The following is a 26782-nucleotide window of genomic DNA, read 5'->3' as shown; positions in this document are numbered from 1 at the left end:
GCTACTGAAACTTTTCGGAAGCCCAGAGCGGTTCTGCTCACATCTGGCTGTGTTCTCTGCCAAGAGGCTTTTTTTTTTTTTTTGACGTTCCTAGCTCAGAAAAGCTGTGACCCGCTGCAAAGGAGCACTTCTATCCACAGGGCTGCCTTTGCCCCACAGAATGAAAATCCACCTTCAGTGCGTTTATCACCAGAAGAGCCCCAACGTAATCATCTTCCCCTCTCCGGCTTTATAAATGATGAAATGTCGCACAGCGTTTTTCTGTCGGGCAAATGTGTAAAAGCGGCCCGGATCCCCGGCAAAGTACCGTGCCTTCAATTACATCCTTGCTATAAAACCTTCATTTAAAAATTCTTGGGTGAGAAAGCAAAGTGAGAGCGGTGTTTACCATCACAAGTTGTTAAGCCGACGGTCTTGGTGTCAGCAGGAACTCTGTTAGGCAGCGATGCTATCAGTTCTCGAGAATGTCAAAGCTGCATCCCCTGTGTGGCCTACACTGAGGCAAAGGAAGGATGCGTAAAAGGAGATTTTTGCGACTTGGTTTGGGTGTCACCTAACTGGCGACTTCCATGGCTCTTCTGGATACAAAAGGCAATATTGGGACATTACACCAATACAGTGGATTATGTACTATCCTGCGTTCTCAGTGGAAGAAGAGTGTTACTATCTAGACCTTTGCAGCTTATGCATATAGACTAAGCTGACCTCTTTCAGTGCTCATTCACCAAATATCCCTTGTAGCCCAGTGTGTGCCGGATGCTCTGCTGGGCTCTGGGGCGGCCTTGGTTAGGAGATACCCGTGTGGCCTTGGTTAGGAGATACCCGTGTGGCCTTGGTTAGGAGATACCCGTGCGGCCTTGGTTAGGAGATACCCGTGCGGCCTTGGTTAGGAGATACCCGTGCGGCCTTGGTTAGGAGGTACCCATGCGGCCTTGGTCCTTGTGGACATCACAGTCTGTTAGGGGAATAGATATTAATCATATAAATGTGCCCTGGATTCAGGGTTAAACCTGTGTTAAGCCCAGTGACGGAAAGAGACGTTCAGTGCTTTGAGAGCATATCACGGGGTCCAGGCCCAGTTTGGGGGTCAGGAGAGGCTACGTGAAGAAAACATGATTGCACAGAATCTCACTAGGTCAAGAAGCTCTGAGCTCCAAGGGAGTAGCACGTGCCATGGCCCTGAGGCAGGAGAACAGAATGTCCATGGACCTGAAAGGAAGCCACTAGGGGTGGAGCTGGACCCCAGAGATCCTTGAAGGCCATCAACTCTGGACTTTTATGCAGGGGAGCCGTTGAGAAACTGGCTGGGTGCGGAGGCTAACTTAGTTAGCATTTTGGAACAGATCAGGAAGGCTGTGGTTGAGAGCCAAGCTAGAGAGAAACCAGGGAGGATCACTGTCATCCGTTTGTCATAAAGAGATGGTGGTAGCTGGGACCTGGGGAGAAATGATCTCTTTCTGTTACCAAGATTGTAGGAATTTTATGTTCTTATGTAAGAGGAAGAAAATTAGTTTCAAGCTCTGGGAGGCTCCCTTTGAAGCAACTTGGTGACGAATGAAAATAACACTTCTGGGTAGGAAAGCAGGTCAGAGGGGTTTTATAAATGCTGCTCACGAGCAGGTTTGTAGCAATATCCTCATTGTTGTTTTGATGCCAGCAATTTTTTTCTACGCTCACTTTTCACTGATTTTCAAGTTGGACGTTTTCTCCTGTTGTGTTTATTTCTTTACTTGTCTTTTGTGCATTGTGCGAATGTATTGAATGGGCCTTCTGTCTTCGTCTGGTTCCATTATAAATTTGGAGAGCTGGACAGGGGTGTGATTACGATGATCAGCTCATGTGTGCATTTTGCCATGCGTTATCTGTGCAAATGCAAGCTGACTGCTTTCCATTGTGAAAGTTAATTTTGCAGCCATATTGTTAAACCCGTAAACCCATAGATCGAACTTCATGGGGATTTCATTAGTGTGTTTCTGCAAATAGTCTTTGGATGTCTAATATGTAAAAATTACAGTTGTCATAGAGTATCATCTTATCTCTCCACCCTCAGTTTAACGGCAGATTGATGACCAGGCTGAAGCTTGATTATAATTATCAGAATAAAAGAACAAATTAGGTGGATGGTCCCAAGCTACAGTGGCGTTGGGACCATCCACCTAATGTAATACCAATCACATTTTATACTCTGTTACAGTTCCAAAAACCTTCCATTTAGGTTTCATTTATAGCACAGAAGGACTTTTAAACGTACACAGTTTCCCAGTGAATCTTAAAAACACGAAGCAAAGAGCCCTCCATCTTAAAAGTGAAATGATGGGGCCGAGCTGGCTTAAGATGACACCATTAGGAACGCGCTGTCAGAAACACAAAGAAGCCCCCAGCCAGCTGTTACTATTATGGTGCATTTAAGCAGAGGGCGAACTCAGATTCTCTTTGTAACTGGTTGCCTTGTTCCACTTAGTCCTATAAAGGAGATACTGGTTGTAAAACCTAATGGTGTGAAAAAGAGTTGGTAAAAAGGATGGTCTTCCCAGTTCCTTTAGCTCTTGCTCACGTAATCTTCCAGCTGAGAAGTGAGAATATGACTCCTATTAAATGCAGTTCTGTTCTGCCAAAGGCAGTATTGCTCCAAACCTGGGACTGGTCCAGCAGATGACACCTAAATAAACCCCACAGCAGCACCTAGTGTTCTTTAAAGGACTTCTGGCCTGAGCATCTCCACAAAAATACATGAACACTCATGAGTAATGGTGCGTTTTTGACATGCTCGTGTCACTGGTCTATGAATACGACTTAGAGGGCCACACGTCTTTAGGGGCAAAAGAGGACCCCCTCCACATCCCTTTTCCAAATTAAAAATACCATAGCAGAGTAGGATTGAACTTTTTTTAAAATTTTAATTTATTTTTTTATTGAAACATAGTTGATTTACAATGTTGTGCAATCCCTGCTGTACAGCAGAGTGACTCAGTTATACACATATAGACATTCTTTTTTTTCTATTCTTTTCCGTTATGGTTTATCACAGGATACTGAATATAGTTCCCTGTAGGACCGTGTTGTTTATCCATCCTATATATAATAGTTTACATCTGCTAATCCCACACTCCTAGTCCTTCCCTTAAAAACAAATTTCTAGATGGTATCCGTGCAGGGAATAAATTGCACTCAGTTTTTGGTACCATCTGTATCTAGAATGCTCAGAAAATAGAATTTCCAAGAACACCAACAGTTCAATAATTAACTTCACTGTATTTGGGGTATTAAATAATAATGAACATAATATTACATTATATATTTAATAAATATGGACTATTGTATCTAAAAGCCAGAAATTCGTTTTCCTAAAGGATCTCTTCTATGCAATTTCTATTCTACTATAGTCTTTCTATTTTGAAACTTGGGTTAAATCAAATTTATGCATTTTTAATACAGAGAAATGGTGTTGATTTTCCTGTTCAGTCCTCTTTAAATTTTTCTATTATTTTGTAAGGTACACAAGGTGTATTATTTATGTTTTTAGAAATACTTTAGTGGGATGACAAGCATGGCCAAACATTATTATCTCATGAAGAACTCTCTAGAAGAGGAGGCATTTGGGATTCTCAAAAGCACTTTCAGTAAAAAAAATTTTAAATGCACAATATAATGCTAGGAAATTAACTTCAGTCATGAAAGTAAGCAATGAATATCTCAGAATAATAATTACTGTCATCATACCTTCCCAGGTTTGAGTGGTCACTATTTGGAGATTTACTAATCCTAATTAGAGATTATCTTCATTATGGATACTAAGCTTTTGAGAGATTACATGACTAATTGGTAAAAGAACTAGAACAAATATTTTAATATCAATTTACCTTTCTACAGGGCATGATAATTTATCATGTGCCTTTACTTATATTGTTTGGTCCTTAAGTTGGTAAATAAGGCATTGTGGATTTCCTCACACCCTTCATCCTGGCCCCAGGTTTTCTTCTGGTCATTTTTCTTACCAGGTTGGGGGAAAGAAAGATAAGAGGTTAAGTGACTTGCCCGAGTTCACAGAGCTAGAACTAGCACCCAGACCTTTACTTTTACGCCTGTGTTCTTTACTGCTTTCTAGGAAAGCTGATGTTTCTATAGTTGTTGGCCTTCTCCCATGGATGGATAGGTTAAGTGACTATTCTGGAAGGCATGCTAAGTATCTTTGTATATACTCTCAGGAAGATAGCAGTCTTTGGTAGTTCCTAACCTTCCATGCTTATAGCTCATTACTAACAGATGGTAGAACTGAATTGGATGCATGAACTTAAAGGGTTGCAGCTACAGAATGTATTCTGACTTTAGGGAATGGAGAATTAAAATATAAGATGTCTTAGAAACAACAGTGCATATCTCAGTGTGAATGGACAAACAAATTCTGAGATGATAAATTTTTATGCAAATGTAGGATTTAGAGTTGCTTGAGACAGGAAGTGCCTCTGATGGCTACCAGCCTACAAATAAGAGCTGTGTCTTCCGATTTACTCATAAAATTCCAACAGTTAGGAATTCTCACCATTGGTGCTAGAATTGGGGCCCTTGTTTGGGATTTGTCTATATAAGGAGGATTTGCTTGTACTTGTGACTCAGAGTACTACGTGCTATAATTCAAAGTTGGATTAGTTTAGGATTTTCTGCTTTTACCACAAATTCTGATATAAAAAACCCTCAGTGTGGAATCTGGTTTTTTAATTCCTCACCACCTATCACTACATACACTAGTCTTTCAAAATGGTCTGTTAGGCCTGAAATTTAATCCTAAAAAAATAACTCAAATGTCGGGAAAGTTTTGGACACAAAGGTGTGGATTACACTATTATTTATGTTAGTGAAAATTGGTGGAACAATCCCAACTGCCCAACATTTTGGAAATGATTAAGTAAATTAGGCCCATCCTGAAGTTGGAATATTGTATAGCCATTAAAAGTTATGCTATATGGGGACTTCTAATGACCTAAGTCACATTATTACTTAATACTACTGTTGATAAAATGTTAATACCATAAGTGAACAAAGCAATTAAGAATAGCAAACACGTAATGGTACCTGTTACCAGGAGCGCATCTAAGCAATTTACATATATTGCGTCACTTGGAAGGTAAATATTCATAGTACCTGTGAAGGAAATACTTTTGGTAACTTCATTTTTAGATAAGAAAACTAGAGTCCAGATGTTAGGTCACATACCTAGTAAGTGGAGGAGTTGGGGATTCAACCCCTGAACTCTGCCATTGCTACTGTTCTGCCCAGTGTAATGTTCCTAACAAATGATCTCATCCGTGCTGCAAAATATGTTCATGTGTGCGTGGAAAATTTGGAAGGGCCTGTGACCCAATTTCCAGCACTGATGACCTGTGTGGTGGGAGTTTGGGTGGCTTGATCCTGTTCTAGTCTTTTCTGTATCTTATAAAGAACATGTGGTATTTCCACATGCAGTTTTAAATAAGTGAATAAATAGGAGCCTTCTTTATTTCCCAGAATCTCCTTGCCGCTGAGTGAAAACCCACCCCTGCACTGTCATATCCGTGCTTTCCAGTTTCTGGGCAGTCAAACCACTGTGGCCAGGCTTCCTCTACCATGATGTGGCATCACGTCAGTCGGAGAGTGGGTCGGGCCACACACCAAATTTGCCTGGATATTTTTCTGTTTTCTAATCATAAGCAAAAGTCCAAGAGGCACATGGGAATGTCTGGCCTGAATTCTGGATCCCTCGGTTCCCATCTCATAATTTTTTAGTTGATTTAGCTAAAGGTGTGGGCTTTTTAGACTTGGAAAAAATACTAGTAAAGACTTTGTGGAAAAAATAATCGGAGGCATTTTCAAATGGTGCACTGTCTCCATTGAGCAACGGACAGGTGGGTTTTTTATGCTGTTTCAAATTCAGCCTGTTTTTTTTGTTTTCTGTTTTGCTGGTGAAAAGCAGAACCAGGGTTCTTTTGGTTTTTTCTCTACCTCTCTGCTAAACCATATTTAAATGTTTGCCTCTATAAACTAATTTGCGATGATAAAGTAGCACCCCAAATACTAAAGGAATCTGTTAAAAGGCATTTGAAAGAGTCCCTTTCTTTTAAAAATACATATGAAAATATTTACCAAGAAAATGTGATTGAGGCTTTACTTCAACATAATTGGAAGAGGGTAAAGATGTAGATGAAAGAAGATTGATCATAAAGCTGAGTTGATGGGTACACAGGAGCTCATTAGACTACTCTTTCTACTTTTGTTTCTGTTGAAAAGTTATCATCATAAAAAAAATGAAGCAGAGACTTCACTGCTATCTCAGCGATTCCATTGCATCATGAAACGCAACAAATTTAGTTTGAAAGGGAAGTTTTCAGGGAAGTCACATAGAACTTTAGTCTGTAAAATGCCAAAACAAGTAATTGAAATGTGACAAATTCTGACAATCTATCACATTGTTTGCATACAAGGCTCCACCATGCCAAAGAATAATTTGACTGGTTTTTTTGGGTTTTTTTTAAATTTTATCTTATTTATTTTTTTATACAGCAGGTTCTTACTAGTTATCCATTTTATACATATTAGTGTATATATGTCAATCCCAGTCTCCCAATTGACTGTTTTTTTCAATTCAACTAATCTTATGATAATAGTATTAATGGATTCAGATATGTTTAAGTTGTGCTTTTGAGCTGTAAGCCTTTTATAAACTCTTACCACTATCTTACCCTTGGACTTTTGTGAAATATCTGAAATGTTCCCTTTTTTTAAGATCTTTTTTTTTTTTAATTTTTATTTTATATTGGAGTATAGTTGATTAACAGTGTTGTGGTAGTTTCAGGAGTACAGCAAAGTGATTCGATTATACATATGCATGTATTTATGTTCACTTTGATTTCAGACTCTCCACCTCCACGCTATCCTTCATGCTCCTTCGATACTAGTAGCACTTTTCCCTTAAAATTATCCTCGTCTAGAACTGGGCAGTGGATCTCTAACTACCTGTGAATAAAACCCAGATGTTTTAGTCTGGCCCAGACCTACCCCTGCAGATTGATTTCTTCTACTACCAACCATTTCCTAGAAATGGAACCACATAGGCAAAAGAGAATGGGCTATTTAAAATCTTTCCTGATACAGTAGGCCAAAAAAAGTCTCTCTTTTTCTTAAAGTTATCACTGAAGATGGACATTTTTCAAATTTTCATTGACATTCATTTTTTTTTCCATTTAAAAATGTATTTGTTTATATCTTTCCCTAATTTATTATTATCCTATTCTCTAGTAATATTTTACAGCAGGATAAAGGTTCATCTTTTGTTCTCAAATGTAGATTTTCTGAGAGGGTCCTGTTATTTGACCGGTTTTGCACTCTCAGTACCTGGTCTTATGCCTAGTGCAGGGTAGGTACTTAAATATCTGTTTTCACTTGTTAACACCTTTATTTTAGAATTGAAAAGAATAGCATAGGGTCCATTTTGAGTAGGAATTTCTTTAGTATTCCTTGGTAGGAAATCAATGTTTTTTATCTCTACTCCTGAGAGGTGACCCCTGGAGGGGTCTGAGAGGGCAGTGGCTACAACTAAGGAAGAATTGCCCTTCTGATTTGTGAGCTTTGCTCCCCATACCAGGGGCATTATGTAGGAAAAGGAAGTGTATTGTGCTGAAACTTGAAAACTGGTCTTATAACATGACACTTACCAGTAATTTCTCTTGTGCTCATGCTGTCACCTAAACTGAAGATAACATGATTAACAAGTTTTGAGAACTCTTTTAGCTTGTTGCTCTAGATTATTTTAGTGGCTTTTTTTTTTTTTAACCCATTTCTCAATCTTGGTACTAAAAATTAGGAGTGAAATCACAAGCCTTTTTGTTGTATCTTCCTAGCCCATCTTTTGTAGTATCCTGCTTCCCTTCTTTCCTCCATGATTTTTAGTCCTATAAAATTATTTTTTAATAGGCATTTTCTCATAAATCCTGTTCCTCATCACATTTCCTTTATTTTGTATTTCCAGCTTTTGGACACTCAGCCTAAAGACTCTGATCTTTCTGCAGCACCCTTGGACTCTTTTGTAACACAGGGAAGCCAGTCTTCTGCATTCTGCCTGTGCAGAGTAGATGTCTATTAAATCAAACTCATTAAGAGACTTTGTAGTCCTCAGCTCTCGCCAGCTCCCCACCAGTTAACAGTGTTAAGCAGGGTTTTGCCTTCTCTTCCCACAGGTCTGCATTTAATTCTTCTAAAGGAGTAAAAGAAGAGTGATACACTTCAAACACCTGAGATTTCAGTCTCATTAAAAAAAAAACATCTTTCCCGTTTCCATAGTCTGAGATGTACCTAGAAAGGCCAGCCCTAGAAAGGACTATTTAGTTATCCCCCAGTTTGTTCCTTTTCCTCGGTTCCCATGAAGAAATTCAAGCCTATGATGTTTTCTCCTTCTTTCCATTTTGATGTCATTTTGTGACAGATGGTGAATAAAAGCAGCGAGCCCAGGCCAGGTGGCAGAGTATCTGTGTCTGCATTTTGATGACACCTGTCACTGGAGAATCCAGGCACATAGACGGTGATACTGTCCAGGGACAAGGCAGAGGAAGTCGGCAGCCTGGAAAGCCCACTAGATGAGGAGTTGTATTGGGGTCCCAACAGCTTGTGTAATTTTGATGTGATTTTGTAGTTAGATCCAAATTTTCAAGCAACCTGCATAATGCAAGAGTTTTCTCATAATCTGAATCATGTTTCCTCTTACTTGACTTTCTTACCATCAGGTGCAGGATCCTGTTGCAATAAAATCATCGATGAAAGAGAAGTGCAGCATTGTGCGGTTCCCGCTAAGGAACCAACATTGTTATTAGCTCAGGTTCTAGAATGTTAGGTATATTTTTGCTTCTCCAGCATAGCTGCTCAGAACTATGCTTTGGTAGAGAGTAAGTTGGAATTTTGCCCCAGGCATATGTGTTATCAAGTGTGCATGTCATTTTTAAGTCAGTTGGACTATCCAACCTAAAATGATCTGCTAGCAAAGTTCTATGCCTAACTTCTTGCCAAGCTAACATTTTGGAAGGTAGCGCAGAAACAGAAGAGCTGTGAATTTTGACCTCTTGACATTAAACACTTTTCTGACACAAGGCAAAGAAAGGAAGGGGACACGTAAATTTTCTCTGCAATCAGCTATGTCTTTCTGTCAGCCTCCAAGTACTCTAGTATTCCCTGTTCCTCTTTATCTCTCATTTACATGTATATATAATTTTAGCTACTTACAGTCTCTTGAATGTCACCAATAGTCCATTGTAAGATTCTCAAATTATAGCACACCTCTTCCAACTTGAGCTGGTAAAATGGATTCATCATGGCTCTGTACTCTGATCATACGGGCAGAGAGTAAGCCTTGCCTAACTTTGAAGGGGGGGGTTATGTGTCTTAATTTATCTCACTCAAGTTATCATTTGTATGGTGTCCTCTGCTTTAGGGCACACACCATGCCACAGCCTGTGCTTTCTGCTACATTGGAGGGAGCCCTACTTGCTTTTCTTCCTACCAAAACACAAAACGCACTTTATGGCAACACTGATGTGGAATCTTAGGGGGATTTTTTTCCATTATTTTAAATGGCAGAAGGACATAGTTATGGTGATTTGTCACCCAACTCATGCACTCAGGTGCAGTGTCATGGTGAAATGACTGTATGAAAGCACTGTTCTCCTTTCATCCTGCGCAGCTTCCGGGATATGCAGTTATTGTCTTCGTTTGCTTTGTTTTGTGAGCCAAATATGAGATTCGGGCATGAAATCCTACAGCGCTGGAAATTCCAAAATCACACTCTAATAGTCAAAATTAAGTTGCAACCCTACTGTGATGCTTAGAAGTCTGACCTAAGGGGTTTCAGTCCTTTCCCTTGTTATCTGGAAATTGTCTTTCTCTTGGTAATTATCTTGGTTTTATTCAATTGTTGATTCAGTCATTCACTTAGTAAATTACATGAAATAGCTAGTGTGCACCGGGTACTGTTAAGAGTATTTCATAACAATGTATGCACCAGGTACTGTTAAGAGTATTTCATAACAATGTCAACATTCAGTGGAGAAATGTAGAATGCTGTTTGTGTTTACGTCATCAAGAACCATTTAAAATGGTGGACTTGAGCATAATTCTCTGCTTCTTTATTAGACTTGCTTTTGATGGGGAACAGAATTCACTTAAACACTCCATTGGGAAAGGCCCTCCCACATAGTTGTCTGCAATGCCACTTGTGACCATGAGTCCAGAATTTTAGAGCTTTACATATTTTTTTTTTAACCCGGAAAATCTACTGCTAGAAGTTTATCCTAAGGAAATTAACATGGGTATGGACATAGCCATAAAGATGTTCATTCAGACTTTAAAAAATAATAATAGTGAAAAGTTTAAAATAACCCATATGTCCAATAGTGGGATGGGTTACATACGTTATGGTCTATCTGTGCAGTCGAATCATAAGCAGCCACTAAAAGTGAGGTTGAAGCATAATGAAACTACACTTGCATATACTTGTGCATATACTTTTCATACATTTGGGAAACAATCACGTAGGGCAGGGGTCCCCAACCCCTCCGGGCCACAGACTGGTACCGGTCCACGACCTGTTAGGAACCGGGCCGCACAGCAGGAGGTGAGCGACAGACAAGTGAGCGAAGCTTCATTTGCCGCTCCCCATCACTCGCATTACCACCTGAACCATCACGGCCCCCCCCTCCCCCAGTCCATGGAAAAATTGTCTTCCACGAAACCGGTCCCCTGGTGCCAAAAAGGTTGGGGACCGCTGATGATGTAGGGGGGACCTGAGACTTCAGCTTCACTGTTGCTGGTTCGGTGAACATTGGCAAGTGACTTAATAACTAGTATAAGCCTGAATCTCCTTATGCATAAAATGGTAATAATTAGCAAGTGCATAGGATCATTATGAAAACAATAATTCACCTAAAGTGCTTAGCATAGTACTTGGCACTTAATAAATGTAACCTATGATAATGATTCGCTATTGCATTGAATAAAAACTGGAAGTTTATACACCGAATTATTACTGTTGTTTACATCTGGATGATAGGATAAACTTCAATTTTGATTTTTTTGTAGTTTCTAAATTTTGATTATATGTAGTTTCTAAATTTCCTGCAATTAACATGTCTCAATGCTGATTATAATAGAGAAATAATTATTTTAACTAGAGTTTTGGGGAAAAACACCTTAATTAAAGAAGTGTGGTCATTTTGGTGTTATGAGCACCTGTATTTTATGCTAAAAGATGTAGGAACTTCATTGTTAATCATGGAACTGGGGGGATGCTGCATCAATTTTCCACAGATATTTATGGCTGGAGTTTTACTAAGACAAAGAACATGATTTAGTTGTCATCAGTGGGAAAATTCATTGTATTTCTAGGGCGTGTGCATTAGCAGCAGCGGCCGAATAGCTATATTAATGTTCTGGTGTGTGATTTGGGTTAATTACTGTCATAGATTTATTAGGCTTTGACATGACTTTTTTTCCCCAGAAAATAAAACTTGAGAAAATTCAAGATTGGTATTAACTGTCTTGCTGAAAATGAATTTCTAATATGGACAACTGAAATCAACAGCTATAAAACCGCACTGTTGATGGGAAAGTGAAGATTTCCTAATATAAGCCTCTTTGATTTTCACTTCCCTTTGAATATGTGTTACTTTACTTGCCTAGAGATACATTTAAAACCAGAAGGTTCTGGGAATACTTTCTGGAGAGGGGTGTGGTAGAGTTGCCTCTGAGTGGGTAAGAAAAGAACTATACTCAATATCTTGTAATAACCTATAATGGAAAAGAATCTGAAAAAGAAGATATATACATGTATACATATACATGCTGTACACCTGAAACTAATTCAACATTGTAAATCAACTATACTTCAATAAAATTTTTTTAAAAAAGGAAAAGAGCTTAAGGGAGCATAGAGTAGAGTCTCTGTCTGGATGGATTCAGTGTTTCCAGTTTAGACAGCTGATCCTACTGCTTTTGAAGATGACAGGAACCCTTGACATGTAATTTGGGTCATCAGGAACAAATCACTTGTCTAGTAACAAGTTGTCCATCGTTCATGCATCAGCTTGGACCTTGGGCTCTTCTAAAGTTTCTTAATCCGTTCCTTTAATAAATGTTCAGTGAACCCTGCACTATATACTTAATTAGGATACAGCAGTGAGCATGGCAGATGCAATTCTGGCTTTAGTGTGAGGATTTCTGGTACAATTATTTGCTGTAGTAATATTCACAAATTTAGGAACTTTTGCTACCTTTCTTATCAATGTCAAGGTTATATCACAATAACTGATCTTTATTGTCATATATTTAAAATAGAATTCCCAAATTTTATTTTCATGGTCACCCTACTGAATCTAAGTATTGTACAATATTTATTTATTTATTTTTAAATTTTTTGCTGCATTGGGTCTTCGTTGCTATGTGTGGGCTTTCTCTAATTGCAGCGAGTGGGGGCTACTCTTCATTGTGGTGCGCGGGCTTCTCATTGTGGTGGCTTCTCTTGTTTTGGAGCACAGGCTCTAGGCGCGCGGGCTCAGTAGTTGTGGCTCCCAGGCTCTAGAGCACAGGCTCAGTAGTTGTGGCGCACAGGCTTAGTTGCTCCGCGGCATGTGGGATCTTCCCGGACCAGGGCTCGAACCTGTGTCCCCTGCATTGGCAGGCGGATTCTTAACCACTGCGCCACCAGGGAAGTCCCTGTACAATATTTTTAAAATATATTTTTGCCCAGGTAAAATTATATTCTCTATACCAAAACTGAAAAGGAAGTGATACAGGCAGATTTTCTACCACTTCTGTGGTTTTGCCATCATGGACACAGAGGTGGAATCCAGAGAGGAGAAGGGACAGTATCACTGGTTCATGGTGGGTGATTTTTTTTTTTTTTTTTTAAATCTTGGGTGGACTCTAGCATCAGAGTTAGCCTGTTTGTGGTCTGTCTTGGCAGATACCACAAACCAAGCAGGGAAGTACTGAGAGCCCTAACTTGGGCAGGAGAGTAAGATCAGAGGGTGTAAATCTCCATTAGGGATCCTGTGAGTGAATGCTGTCTTTCCTGGGGTGCCAATATGTGTTTCTCTTCCAGTCCTCGTCCTGATTTTATTTGGTCCCCTGTGACCTCTGAGAGACCTTACAAATGTCTTTAGTAAAACTGTGCGTGTTCACTAGAAGCAGGTAACTGATCTGTTCAATGGAGCATAGCTCTTTGCAATGTAACCGTTTCATGTTGAAAAAGATCTTTTTAATTTTATTTATTTTGTAGCACTGAATATCTTTGTGTGTACAACTTCTGCCCACTCTCCTTTCTAAGGGTTCATATGGTTTTATGGGAAGAATATAAAAATTGATATTAATGTAGGAAACTTATTGAAAAGAAGAATGGTAGCTGTCTCTTTTCTTGATGATCTTCACCAGAAATATCAATCAGGCTACTCTCAGCATTAAGGACTTGATTTCCCGTATTGAACCATGATCTCTCTCACCTATAAATTAGAGGTGTTCAGGGTGTTCGCATTAATGTTGAGAACAAGAGAAATATGAAACAGTTAGTTGTAGAAATGGAAATTACAGACATATGGTTAGTTACAGCGTTAGTTACATCTCGCTGTTCACAGTGGACATGGCTGTGATGGATTACGTCTCAATAAAAATGTTGTCAATAGAATTAGGTTCTTACGTGCATCATGGGAGCTTGCTGTTCCAACACATTGTACGGTAAATTATTTATGCAATGTAGCATACTCCTATAAAACGATTAATCACCTCCAAATTTCAGTTGCAATTTTTATGTCCCCCACGTTTTCATAAAAAGGAGGTTTCTGGGCCACTAAAGGTATACTGATATGCCTGCAGCATAAAAAATGTGTATGAAATACTATTACAACATATACCATGATAAAGGCAGCTTTTTATAATTCGACCAAAATGTTTCTAAGTCCCAGGCAATAACCTATCAACTTGAAGAAATGTTTATTTCGGCTATAAATAACATTATAGAAAATGGATTACGACTTCTCTGGAGATTTTTTTTCCATGTGAATTGAGTTTTGAGTAATATGTGATACATATTATAGTAAGTTTTCCTAGCTTATCTTATAACAAAGAAAAGGTACAAAATATATTTTCTGGTGTCTGAATACAGATATTTCCTCCAGAAACTGGCAAACTAACCAGTGTCCTGGTCAAAGATAAAACACTGAAAACATTTATGTGCTTATTCATCGATTCATTCATTACGTATTTATTGAGCATCTACTTGTATGAGGCATTGTACTAAGTGCTTACTGTTTCCTAATTCTCCTGTTACAGAGAAAAAGCTTTCAATCAGGGCTTTATTAAATTTTGGGCATCTGTTGATGAATCCATGGAAACTTCTACCTTCTTACTCAAACTCTTTAGCAGAAGGTGAGCCAGTCAGCCACTTTTTGGCTCTCAGTTACAAATCCACCCTCCTTTGCCTATTGTGATACTTGAGCTGAACCCTGTAAACATTTCTCCTTTGGTAGCTGGTACAGTGGTAGTCTTTGTCCATAGAGGGCGCCAGGGGACACCACAAAGGGTGAGGTCTCCCCTCCTGCTTCTGTGAGCTACGTGTGGGAGTGGGGGACAGTGGGTTAGCAGGAGGGTGGCTCAGTGGCCGTCTTGGCAGCTCTCGCAATAGCTCCAGCCCACACCTTCTAGCCAGTTTCTCCACCGCTAGGTGGGCTGCTCCTTCTTAGACCACCTCCAGCCCACTTGTGTCAATAGCAGTTCATCTGTACTATGCTATGCTCTCTGGTCCATCCAACAAACCACTCTTCTGGACGTGCTCCAGCCAGCTCTCACTCTCCAGCAAGTTTCTCTGCTACCTAGAAGGCCAGTCCTCTGGACCATCGCCAGCACACACCCTCTGGCAAGCTCCATGCTCTGGGTTCTAGGTCATGTTCCTGTGACATCCACACCCTCCCCAAAAAGGTCTCAATATCAGCCTTGCGGGGAGGGCCTTCTTCTGAGTTCTTAATTTCTTCCTTGCTCACTCTCTGTCTGTTCTCGACTTAGTGGCCACTTTCTGCATTTGCTTCTCCTGTACTCCTTAGAGCCCTTTCTCCCCCTTTTCCACCCACCCCTTTTTTGGTAGTTAACCACCTTTTACTTGATAACAATTCTTTATATTAAGTTTTGCCTGTTCAAATTACCGATGTGGTCTCTGTCTCCTGATTGGACCTTGACTGAAAGAAAAGGGATAAGAGAAAAGCCACCTGCAAAAAAAAATTAGTTGCTATTGAACTGCCAACTCGTGACCAGTACCCTATTCTCTTTGACATTCTTTAATATTTCTGCTTAATAACTGATTTTATTTTAGCATGGATTACATCAGACATTCCATAATCAGGTGCTGAATAGTCTTACCAGCATTACTGCATTGAGTACAGAATAAGTAAATACCCTTTTATGCCTTTATAGTATAGAGGCATTTATCCACTCAGCAGAGATTTATTCAGCATTGCCAACATGCTTGGCACTGGAGTAGGTGCTTAAAAAAAAAAGGGCATGATAACTAAGGCACTGCCTTGCAAGTTTGTCAGCGAGACAGTACCTGGGTGTGTGAAAAGTTAACCAACAGTGCGATAGAGTTTGCATTAGCATTTGTATTGCTTCATATTTCTAAACTAAGTAATGTTGCAGAACAGAAGTATTCTGTTCTGTACAATCCGTTCAGATTTCTAAGCATATGAACATTCATTTGTCTTTTCAATTGTTTCCCATTTTCTCTGCATACACAATACTTGCTGGTAGGAATTTCAAGGGCTGCAAATTGGTAGGTCCTCTGTAATCAATGAAAATAGTTTACGACACTAGATCTTTGAAATGGTGTCTGAATATGCACACTTTGGGACTTGAAGAAACATTTCTTTTACTGTATAAATTACTGGAAGCCAGCTGTGCGGGATGAGGCAGGAGTGCTTTGTGGAATATCATTGGTTTGGAGAGTGTAGAGCTCTGTGTGAAGTGATTCTAGTTTTGGAACCTTTATGCAGACAAGATTCATGGAGCCAGATTGAGAGTCCGGTGTCCCTTCATAGATGTGCACTATGCAGAATGATATTTAAGACATTCCCTTCCCAGAATTGTTCTAGTGAGTCCCTTGAGTGGAATTGGGTACCTTTCTCCGTGCAGTTCTTGCAGAGAAGTTAAAATCACAGGGCCAAGGCAATGCCTGGGCCGTCTGGAGCTCTGAAACATTGCTGAAGGCGGTGCGATGAAATTCGCTAGACCAGCCCTTCCCGGCGCATACTTGGAGGAGCGCTAGTCCTGGAAGATGCTCGGCCTTGATGGAATCCTGGGAGGTGATTTCTAGTCTAGAATATCCTCCTCCTCTCGGAGACAGACAGTATAGTTTAGCATCACGAGGGCTCTCTGATAAGTCCTGAAATGAAAGGAACCTGTCATTTTCCAATATGGTATTCCTGAAATATTGTTCACCCTGGACCTGGACCCTTTTCCTCTTCAATATCGATTGTCCCACTGAAATACTGTTTTCCCTACATGAATTAGGGAATTTGGCTGTTGTTTTTGCATATCATTCTTTAAAGAAGCCTTCGCCTACCTGTGTCTGTGTGTGGGTGTGGGTGTGTGTGAACACATATGGCTTTTTAAAAAGATTTTTCATGGCTCCTGCCATCCTTAAGAATTTGAAGGATTGGGTAAATTGTCATGGGGCTGGAAAGGAAACCATGCATATGGGGAATAGGAATTATGACAATGTAGGCAACACCTTCGGATATACCAGCAAGACCATGATAGGCCTAAGGTTTGAGCCCTCTCCCACCTGTTTGTAGGTGTGACTTTTGGCCAAAACCACTTGTTCTCTCGAGGGCTTTGTTGCCAGATCTGTTATATGAGATGATCACTTGTTCTTACCTCACAGGGTTGTTGTGGGCAAAGTGAGGTAATGACCATGGACCACTAGTTGTACTGTGAGGGGCACTGTAATCTCAGTAGATACTGACAGTTATTATTTTGAAAAAGGATAGATTGTGGCCAGTATTTGGGATGGTTCTCTGCTGATCCTACCTGGGCATGATAGAGGCGGTGACTGAAATCATTTTGAACTAGGTTGGTAGAGGTCCTGCTGGTAAAATGAAAGAGATTATAACTGATACCAGGTTAAGCCAGAAGCATGACCATGTCCCCGAGATGCGTGTGTGTGTGTGTGTCTGTGTTGATGTCTGTAAGGAGGGGTCCTTGAGGAAAGGGCAAGAAGAACAGTAGCTCTCCCTGCAGTTGCTCCTCCAGATTGGCATCTCATGTCCACTCTTGTCCCCTCTGCTGTGGCGGCTCTTCCAGCGGCCACTTCGGGGTGCAGTTCGTCAAGTCTTCTCTGCTTTTCACTGTGAACCATGCCACCTCAAACACCTATTCCAGTACAGAGAATCCCATGCATCACAAGTCATAGGAGAAAAATCATGGTTCCTGTCTGAGAGCTGATTTCACTGTGGGCCTGTTTGAGGAAACAGCATCTTAATGTTCTGCAAAACATTGCCTTGTTTTCCTTGTCCAGGTCAGGGGGAGGCCGGGCTCGCTGCAGTCCACTGAGATATTCAGTATCGGCATTTTCTGCCCCCAGCCAGGGCGACATGGGAGGAAAAGGGGATTAGTGGCGTAGGAATGTGGTCTGTTGCCAGCCACCAAGAAGTCATGCTCTGGTTTTACAACCTCTGACCGTGTGTCAGAAAGACAGTGGCCGATTGGAAACCAAGGCAGCATTATTGCTACCACTCATCCTGGTTTGTCTTTGCCAAAAAACTTGCTTGCTGTTATATAGACATTTATTCATTTATCATTTATATATTTGATAGAAACATACCAAATTTGATATATACACAAATCAGAATCGCAGAATGCACACACATATCATGTTTGATGTATATATGAGTTTATGAAAACTGATATCTACAAACATATCAGCATTTGAATACAGTGTTTTTTCAAAATGCAAACAAATTCTTTTGTGGTTCTAAAAATAATCATGTTGTACAAATTTCAAGCAGCAAGAGGTTCCATTAAGGAGAAGGGGGAAATGGGATGCCCTTGATCCCAGTCTCCAGAGAGAATTGCTGACGTTTGCTCTATCTGTCGTCAGAAGTTTTAAAAGCATTTATGAATAAGCGTCACCCAAATAGGATGAAACTCTACTATAAAGTGCTTTTTACCCTAGTAATATTTCATAGTCATGTCTCGATGTTGGAAGATATAAATTTTCCTTATCCTTTTTAAACTTCATAGTGCTACACTGAATGGTGATACCATAATTTATTTAACTAGGTAGCTATTAATGGATTTTTTTGTAGTTGTTTCCAATTTTTTTTATGTAATGAACAACACCAAAGTGTTGTATTCATATCTTTCTGCCCTTATCAACTTATCCAAGTTTTTTTCTTTACATAAGTCTTAGAAGCAGATCCCCTGGGTCAATAAGTGTGCCCAGTATTAATTTTGAAAGGCTAGCACAGGTTATACCACTCTAACAAATATACCTGTGCTCCTTTGATAAGTTTCTCATCAACATGGGGCATTTTTGATTTGGAGGTCGTGACTTTAACTCACAAGGTTCTTGTGCTATTATTCAATCTCATTCTTCCTCATTTCTATCTGTATAACCTAGTTACTTCAGGTACTTCAACAGTTTAAGTTATATAAGAAAGTCCATAGGAAAGAAAGAAATGTTGACCTCTAAACATACTAAATTAATTTTAAAATTTACTATTTTTTAACCCAACATAAATATGGCAGTTTATACACTTGGGCTAGTATTAGCGGGCATACCTTTGCTAAAGTGGTATTCAGCTGAATGCTTCCATTGTACAGAGGCACAAAGCTTATAGATTTTCAGGCCATCAGGAACATAAAGATTTTCAGCCATCATGTTTGTCTCCTCTCATCGTTCTACCTCCTGATTATTCCTTACCCCAGTGCCCTAACTTCCAACCAGACAAAATTTTAATCTCCCTCCGGTTTCCTAGGAGGGTGGGATACATAGTATCTAAAATTGATAGATAATCCTCCTATTGGTTTATCTTCTCAACACTAATGCAAATGACTGAAAATCACAAACGAAACATTTTCTTCCCCTCAGGAGATTAAAAAGAATGTTCATCTTTGGCACAGACTCTCAACTAAAATTTTGTTCTGTAGTTTTGAATATCAACACATTTTCAAAGGGCTAGGAATATAAGCAGGTGGGTTACCACTTTGTGAAAAGTGATTGATGATGGAGCAAAGACTGTGAAACTCATGTTTGCTCTTCACCGACGGCTAAACCCAAAGAAGAGAATTAGTATGTCACTTACATATGTGCTTGAAGTCAGTATTATTAATTTCTCTTTATCATCTAAGAATTTCAACCAAGATTAGAGAGTGTAATTGTACCAGGCACAGTATTGATGGGTCCAAGGCACATTCTAATAGTGGGAGAGAATGTAAGTGGGAGAGTTGTTCAAAAATAAGCTTACTATGATGTTTTTAATTAGCCAATCACAGTTTTATTGAAAGCAACTTTCCCCAGTATATCGTATTATATATATTGTACTATTATAACACAGAAATAACTAGTGTTTTGAGGTGCTTATCCAATGCCTGGATGATCGTCTCAGTTTTCATGACAGCTATAAGAGGTTACTGATGCTTCATTTCAGAGTTGAGGGAAATGAATCTCAAAGTTAAGGGACTTGCCCAAGTCAGCCAGGTAGCCAAAACTCAAACCTAATGTTCTGCCCAACTCTTGTTAAAGTCCTTGCACTTGACAGTAATGCTCTCCTGACTGCCATGGTCAAGGCACTGATTGAGAATCAGTCATTGTATTGGTCATGACTTTGGTACCATTTGAATAAAGGTCAAATGCAGTGTCATTGCTGTGCTGCCTGCTTTCCTGAAACGTTGCATCCCACCCTGATGTACTGTCTTGGCTGAAAACCTTCTTTCCATAAACTGCCTCAAATTGGTGATGGTTTATATGACAGAGAAATAATTTCCCACTAAAACAGCAAAGTATTGGATAAATAAGGCATGGTACTTTCATATGATTGGATTCTCTACAGCAGTGGAAAAGAGCAAACTACTGCTACATGGAACTTGGATGAGTCTCACAGATACAATGATGAGTGAAAGCAGGTGGAATAAGAGACTGGTGTATAATTCCATTACTGTACATTTGTAATACTGAGATATCTGCTGGGAGTGGGTCATAAGGGAGCCCTCTGGTGTACCGGAAATATATGTCTTCATCTGGACTGTGGTGTATATATTACATGTGTGAAAATTCATACAGCTGTACACTTAAGATTTATGTACTTTACGGTTTTATGTTATAACTCAATTAAAAATCAACATAAAAAGTGAATCACAACACACATTTCATCCAGGGCCTCAGTGTCTATGGAGGGGTCATTTATTCTATGGACCTCTGCATCTCAGAGTTGATGCCTAATGAGACCTCTTATTGGCATCCAACTTACGTGTGGGTCAGTTATAGGACAACCTTGAGAAGCTAATACACAGGCAGTAATTTTAAAATAATTCTGAAGTTTCAGAGGAGCCAATTTATATATCACTCCACCCATACACTGAAGCACATGTACTACACTCACAAGAGAACTCTCCAGGGCTCTACCTTCTAGTGACACTTAGCAAGGGTGTGTACACCCCGAGACTTCGGCCTTAATAGAACCCGGTCACCCAATAATTATTTAAAAGGACCAGCTTTGGGACTTCCCTGGCGGTCCAGTGGTTAAGACTCTGCGCTTCCACTGCAGGGGGCGCGGGGTCAATCCCTGGTCCGGGAACTAAGTAAGATCCCATATGCCGCCTGGTGCGGCCCAAATAAAATAAAATAAAAATAAAAAATGAAAGGACCAGATTTAATCATTTACTAAGGCTTAGATTGTGTTGAAGAAGGCAATAAAGTAGACAATACCTTTTTCAAAAGTTTTATCTGAAATTATAAGGCAGTTGGAGAGTGTAAAGGGGACCTCTCCAAGTTCACTGACAAACTGCTTTTTGTGGCTCATTCTCTATACTGTTCTGCCAACAATTATCGCACTGCGCCTTGCATCACAGTGTTGAACTCTGCAGATTAACGTTCAAAAATAACTCGCACATTTCTCAGGGCACCCTTAGCCTTTGGAATTACTTTAGCAGTGATACCAAGAGCTGAATAACACACCACCTGTGAAAAACTGTCTCTAGATTTTGGGCGATTTTCATGTGATGTTTACAGATAGACACAGTTCATCTACGTTGCCGTAAAACTGGGGCAGTTTCGCGCCATCATTGAAAGCCTCCCTGCCTGGGATTTGAACCTGTTGTAACAACCATCAATCAGTCAGTCATTCCCCAAAGGTTTTTTGAAGGCTTAGTATGGGAGAGGCTCTGGACTTGCTGCTGCAGTGCCTCTTCAAAACAAAACTCAAAGTCTCGTTGACATAGTGTTGATACTATAACTGCTGATACTCATATCATATAACTCACAGGCTTTGAGGACATTACAGACAGAAAATTTTCATTCTCTTTTTTTCTTTTTTCTTTTGTTCATCTGATAGATATATCTGCAGTCAAATATATTCTAGTTCAATCATTGGAACTTACTAGATGCTTAGTAAATATTTGTTGAGTGTATGAGTTAGTGAATTAATGAATGGGTGAGTAGATGGTTGAAGGGATGAAGTTTATCACTGATAATTTAACAAAAAATATTTACTATTCAAAATTTATTGAATTCTTTGTATGTGCTTGGCACTGTGCTGGGTATTTTATGTGGATTGTCTCATTTGACTGCCTCAACAGCTCTGTTAGGGAAATACTGTTAGTATCTCCATTTCATAGACTGAAGAAACTGAGGCTTAAGGGAAGTTAAGTAATTCATTTGCCTAAAGCTGGGATTGGCAAACTTTTCTACAAAGGACCATATAGTAAATATTTTTGGCTTTTCAGGCCATGAGGTGTCTGTCCCAACTGCCCCATGCTGTCTCGTAGTGCAAAAGTAGCCACGGGCAGTATGTAAACCAATAGGCAGGGCTGTGTTCCAGTAAAACTTTATTTACAGAAAGAGTCAGCGGGTGGGATTGTCCCAATGGCTGTAGTTTGCTGACCCCTGTCATAGCTCATCAGTGATGGAACTTTGATTTGAACCAAGTCAACGTGACTTTGAAGACCGTGTTTAATTAGGAGCAAATTAGGATCTGTTAAAAAAGAAGGCAGGAATCTTGCCTTAGCAGTCCTTTATTAATTCTCCTCTTCCTCCTATTATTATGTTGTTGTTATTGTTATTATTATTTGCTTTTGGCTTGCAAAACCTCCAGAGTCCCTTCAAAGAAAATAAAACCAAAGCCCATCTCAGTGTAATGTCTGGTCTCTAAGCTGTGGGGAGTAGTACCTGTCGTCAGACACATCCTTTCATCTTACCCTTGCAGGTCCACGCTGGGAAGTGTGAGTCATCATCCACTGGCCCAGAGTGATTAAGTCACTTACCTCAGGTCACACAGCCAGCATACAACCAGGGCTTGAATCAGATTCTTTGGACATAAATCCCAGAATTCTTTCAGCTCTCTAGATAGCCTGACTAAAGTTTTCTTTGAACTCTTTCTTCCTTATTTCTTTGCCCTTCTTTACCTCTTTAATAGCTACCTGTTTTGCTTTTCAGAAAACATCTGTTAGCGCCTACTCTCTGCTGGCACTAAGATAGAGCTGGTGATATAAAATCAAATTAAATAAAATGTTAACCAAACATTCAGAAACAGGGACCTAATTGAAATAAAAAGGGATTTATTTGGGGTTTGCTAGGACTGCAGCCTGAGACACAGATTCAAGAAACACTTGACTTGTGTTCCACTGGGCTACAAAATGGAGATGGCTTCTAAAGGCAAAAACCCGTAAGGTTACGGTTAGTTACATGAGTTGTCTATCAAGAATTATAACTGGAGCTGGCAAGAAGTGAGGATGCTTGTTAAGCGAGGATTGGTTGGGGGTTCGAAATGGTTGCATAGTCACAAGGGGAGAACTTATGACCATCAGTTTGCAGCTGGCAGGTAGTATTCTGAATATGCCTGGTGGTGTCCATGGCTCTGGTACAGTTCACAGAAAGTTCAGGTTCTCAGTGGTGCAGGGATGTGTCTGAGACCAGATCCTCAATGAGAGCCCGATTCCACTTTTTTTTTTTTTGAATTTTATTTTATTTATTTTTTTATACAGCAGGTTCTTATTAGTTATCAATTTTATACATATTCATGTATATATGTCAATCCTAATCTCCCAATTTATCACACCACCGCCCCACCCAGCCAGTTTCCCCCCTTGGTGTCCATACGTTTGTATGCCGATTCCACTTTTATATGCCTGAACTGTGATTACTCCATTAAAATTTCAATTCATCATTGAAAGTTTGAGCCCTGTCTTCAGGGAGCTCTCAGCCCAGTCAGGAGGCAGGTGTTTAAATAGGTCATTAAAGTGAAGTGTAGTAACTGCTATGAGAGAGCAGGTGTCACAGGTGGTACCTTGGTGACACTTGGAGGGGATGAGGACCTCTGACCTGCTGGAACTTCAAGGACCCTCCAGCCTGGATTTGCTCTAATGCACCGACCACCTAGGCTTCACCCTGATCTTCAGGTGTTGACAGGCAGAGATTGGTGCTTGCAGGGAGGGAAACAGAGTGATGGTTAGCAAATACATGGGACGGGACAGTTTGGATGGGCGCTCAGGGAAGGCTTTGTGATGGAGTCATACTGAACTGAGTTCTGAAAAGTGAGAACCTGCCCGGCATAGAGCTGAACGAGGAGCCTTCTCGGCAGAGGGTCAGCGGGGCAAAGGCCTGGAGACAGTGAAATGCTCAGGGTGTTTGAAGAAGAGGAGGGAGGCCAATGAGGCTGGACTGTAGTGAACCATGGGAATAAAAAGAATTATTATTATTATATTATTACTGTGCGATAAGAACCTACAGGTGGCCTGGGCCCGATCTTGGAAAACTTTAAAGCAGGCCTGTGTTGTGATTGGATTTACTTTTTACGAGATCATTCTCCGTGACTCTCACTCTCAGACTCACCTAGAGAGCTTCGAAGGGCCCAGGTCACACCTCAGGTCAGTGGGAACAGTGTTTTGTCACTGTTGTTGTCTGTGTTTTTTTCTGAAAGCTGATTAGAAGGGATTCCAGTGGGCAGCCAGGGGAGAACCACGGGTGTAACTGCTGCGTAGAGAAGGACTTCCTGGAGGGTGCAGTAAAGAAAGCAGGGAAACCAGTTAGGTGAGGCGGTCAGAGGTTGTTCAGGTTCAAGGTGGTGGCAGCCTGGGCTAGGGTCAGAATGGAGGAGCTGGCAAGAGGTGGTGGACAAATTCAAGTTATGTTGAGGAGGTAGAATCTTCTGGACTTTATTTTTTTTGCCTGTGTCGGGTCTCAGTTGCGGCATGCGGAGTCTTCTTTGAGGCGTGCGGGACCTTTCGTTGTGGCGTGCGGGCTCTTCGTTGCGGCGCGCAGGCTTCTCTCTAGTCGTGGCGCGCGGGTTTTCTCTTCTCTAGTTGTGGCGCGCAGGCTCCAGGGTGCTTGGGCTCTGTAGTTTGCGGCACGTGGGCTCAGTAGTTTTGGCGCGCGGGCTTAGCTGCCCCGTGGCATGTGGGATCCTAGTTCCCCGACCAGGGTCCGGCCCCTTGTCCCCTGCATTGGAAGGCGGATTCTTCACCACCAGACCACCAGGGAAGTCCCTCTTCTGGACTTCCTGATGAATCCTATGTAGGTGGGGCAAGAAAGGGAGGAATCAAAATAACTCCAAGTTTTGGCGATTGGTCTGCTGGGTTGAAAGATGGTACCATTTTAATGAAACGAAATTTTGGCATGGAGGTCATGATGGACTGAATTTAGGTTGGAACCCCCAAATTGTTGGTCTGTCTGTAACCAGAAGTAGAGTTGTATTTATGTCTTTGTGTGTGTTTGTGTGTGCCTGGTCATGGTGCCTCTTTGGGGAAAGAGTGGCTCTATCTACATTTGTAATGAATCTTGGATATGTTAGTTACTGGGCTAAACATTCATTTAATCCCCTTAACCACCCTGTGAGGTTATGGGGGAGTAATCTCCATTTTACAGATGAGGAAGTTGAGGCACAGTGGGATTGTAATCAACTTTCCCATGATCGCACAGCTGTTAAGTGGAAAACTTTTGAACCTGGGTCTACCGACCTGGTTTCAGAAACTCTGCACTTAACCCCTGCACTAGTCTTAGAAACCCAAGTTGCTTTTTCAGGTGAGTGCATCACATTCAAGTACAGGAGATCCACCTGCATTGTTTCTAAGGAGTGACTTATTCTCAGGTTATTGTCAATGGCAGTTTTTATAAGATAAGCTTCTTCCTGTTTAAATGTTACCTGCACTTATAACCCACTGGGGCCATTTTTTTCCAACTGAGCTGCTGGAGGAATTGAAAAATCCTGAGTACTGCTGCTTAAATAAGTAGACTACATGCTCTACGAAGAAGTCACATTATTTTCTCAAAGAAGAGGAAGTTGGCCCAGTGAGGCAGTGATTACTGGGAACAAACTTCCTGGTTTTCCATTTTGTTCTGCTGCAAATGGCATGTTCTATCAATCAAGGCCTGCTGGGAAAGATTTTGTCTTTGCTTGTTGCCATTTAATTTTATCCTCTGTTGAACTGAGGTGCATTTTAAATACAAAGCTGAACTGTTAGGTTAACATTGATCTGTATCCTCCTTGAGATGGGGCTGGCCTTTGTTTAGACGTATCACTTACTTAAAGGGAATTTCTTTAATTTGTGGATTTGAAGACATTGGTCCACTTAAATCATCTTTTTGCATCCCCCGAAAACATTGTTTACCGAAGGCTCTTTAACCAGACACTCTGACAGCTTTAACAATGTCTGCCGAAAACAGTTTTCACTGGTTTCTTGGTGGATGAAGTGGGATGTTTGGAAGAGTTCACACGTTGATTTTAGAGGACAGTGACAAGGGAGCATGAGTCCCCCTTATAGTATCAGGCACCAAAGCCCTCCCATGGGTGCGTGATTTAGAATAGGAAATGCCCTGTGAGGTATTGCTCGGGAGAGTGGATTGATACTTAATCAGTCTTCAGAGACTACACTATAGGAGCAATCATTCAGTGCTCCAAACGAAGCAGAGAGTGGAAATACCCCCTCCAAAAGAAAAAAAAAAAAAAAAAGCATTGGGGTGTGTAATTAGTTTGCACTTGGCTTGCTTGCTATGACTCAGAAATAACAGCTGCTCACGCCTGTGCATTTTGCTGTGCACCTTGCCCAGGGACAGCTTTCATTAAGAAGGCATTAGGTTTGGTGCTGCAACTTGCTGGTTTTCTATGTTTGCTTAAACAAAAAAGCTACTGAAAACTCTCTGCCCCAGAGTTGATTATCAATGATTATTGGCTCCGCTTGGGGGTTGCTGATTATTTTTGCCACGTTTCCCTGGTTGGAACTTGGATTCTAAACATATTGCTTCCCCTCAAACTCTAGAAGCTGTGATGTAACATAGCAGCTCAGGTCTAAGAGTGGTAAGGGTTTATTCATAAGGAAGGGGAATACCTTTTAATAAGTGATGCAGAGTGAGGACAGTGGTGAAGTGTGGATTCTTTACGGAAGCCAGGGCCCTCATCCCCTCTGTGGGAGCTAGAACTAGACTCTCAGCTTTGTAAGGAGAAGCACTATGACTTGTCCAGTATCATATCCCAGCGCCCAGTTCTTGACATGTGAATATCTACTGCTGTATAACAAA

General features: G+C 40.6%; 1 protein-coding gene and 1 long non-coding RNA gene across 7 annotated transcripts in view; both read left to right on the top strand.

Annotated features, from left to right (window-relative positions):
- PTPRG (protein tyrosine phosphatase receptor type G) overlaps positions 1–26782 on the top strand; it is a 718755-nt gene that overhangs the window by 507283 nt on the left and 184690 nt on the right. The gene's annotated exons all lie outside the window — the stretch shown is intronic.
- Positions 863–26782, top strand: LOC309606977. The gene is made up of 2 exons (XR_014232176.1): positions 863–9983; positions 10022–26782. It is a non-coding gene; the product is annotated as an uncharacterized lncRNA (long non-coding RNA).

Source organism: Balaenoptera borealis (genome assembly GCF_965194805.1).
Source record: "Balaenoptera borealis genome assembly, chromosome: 12".
Taxonomy (NCBI): Eukaryota; Metazoa; Chordata; class Mammalia; order Artiodactyla; family Balaenopteridae; genus Balaenoptera; species Balaenoptera borealis.
The sequence above is the reverse complement of the archived record's forward strand: the minus strand, read 5'-3'. Positions and strand labels throughout refer to the sequence as shown.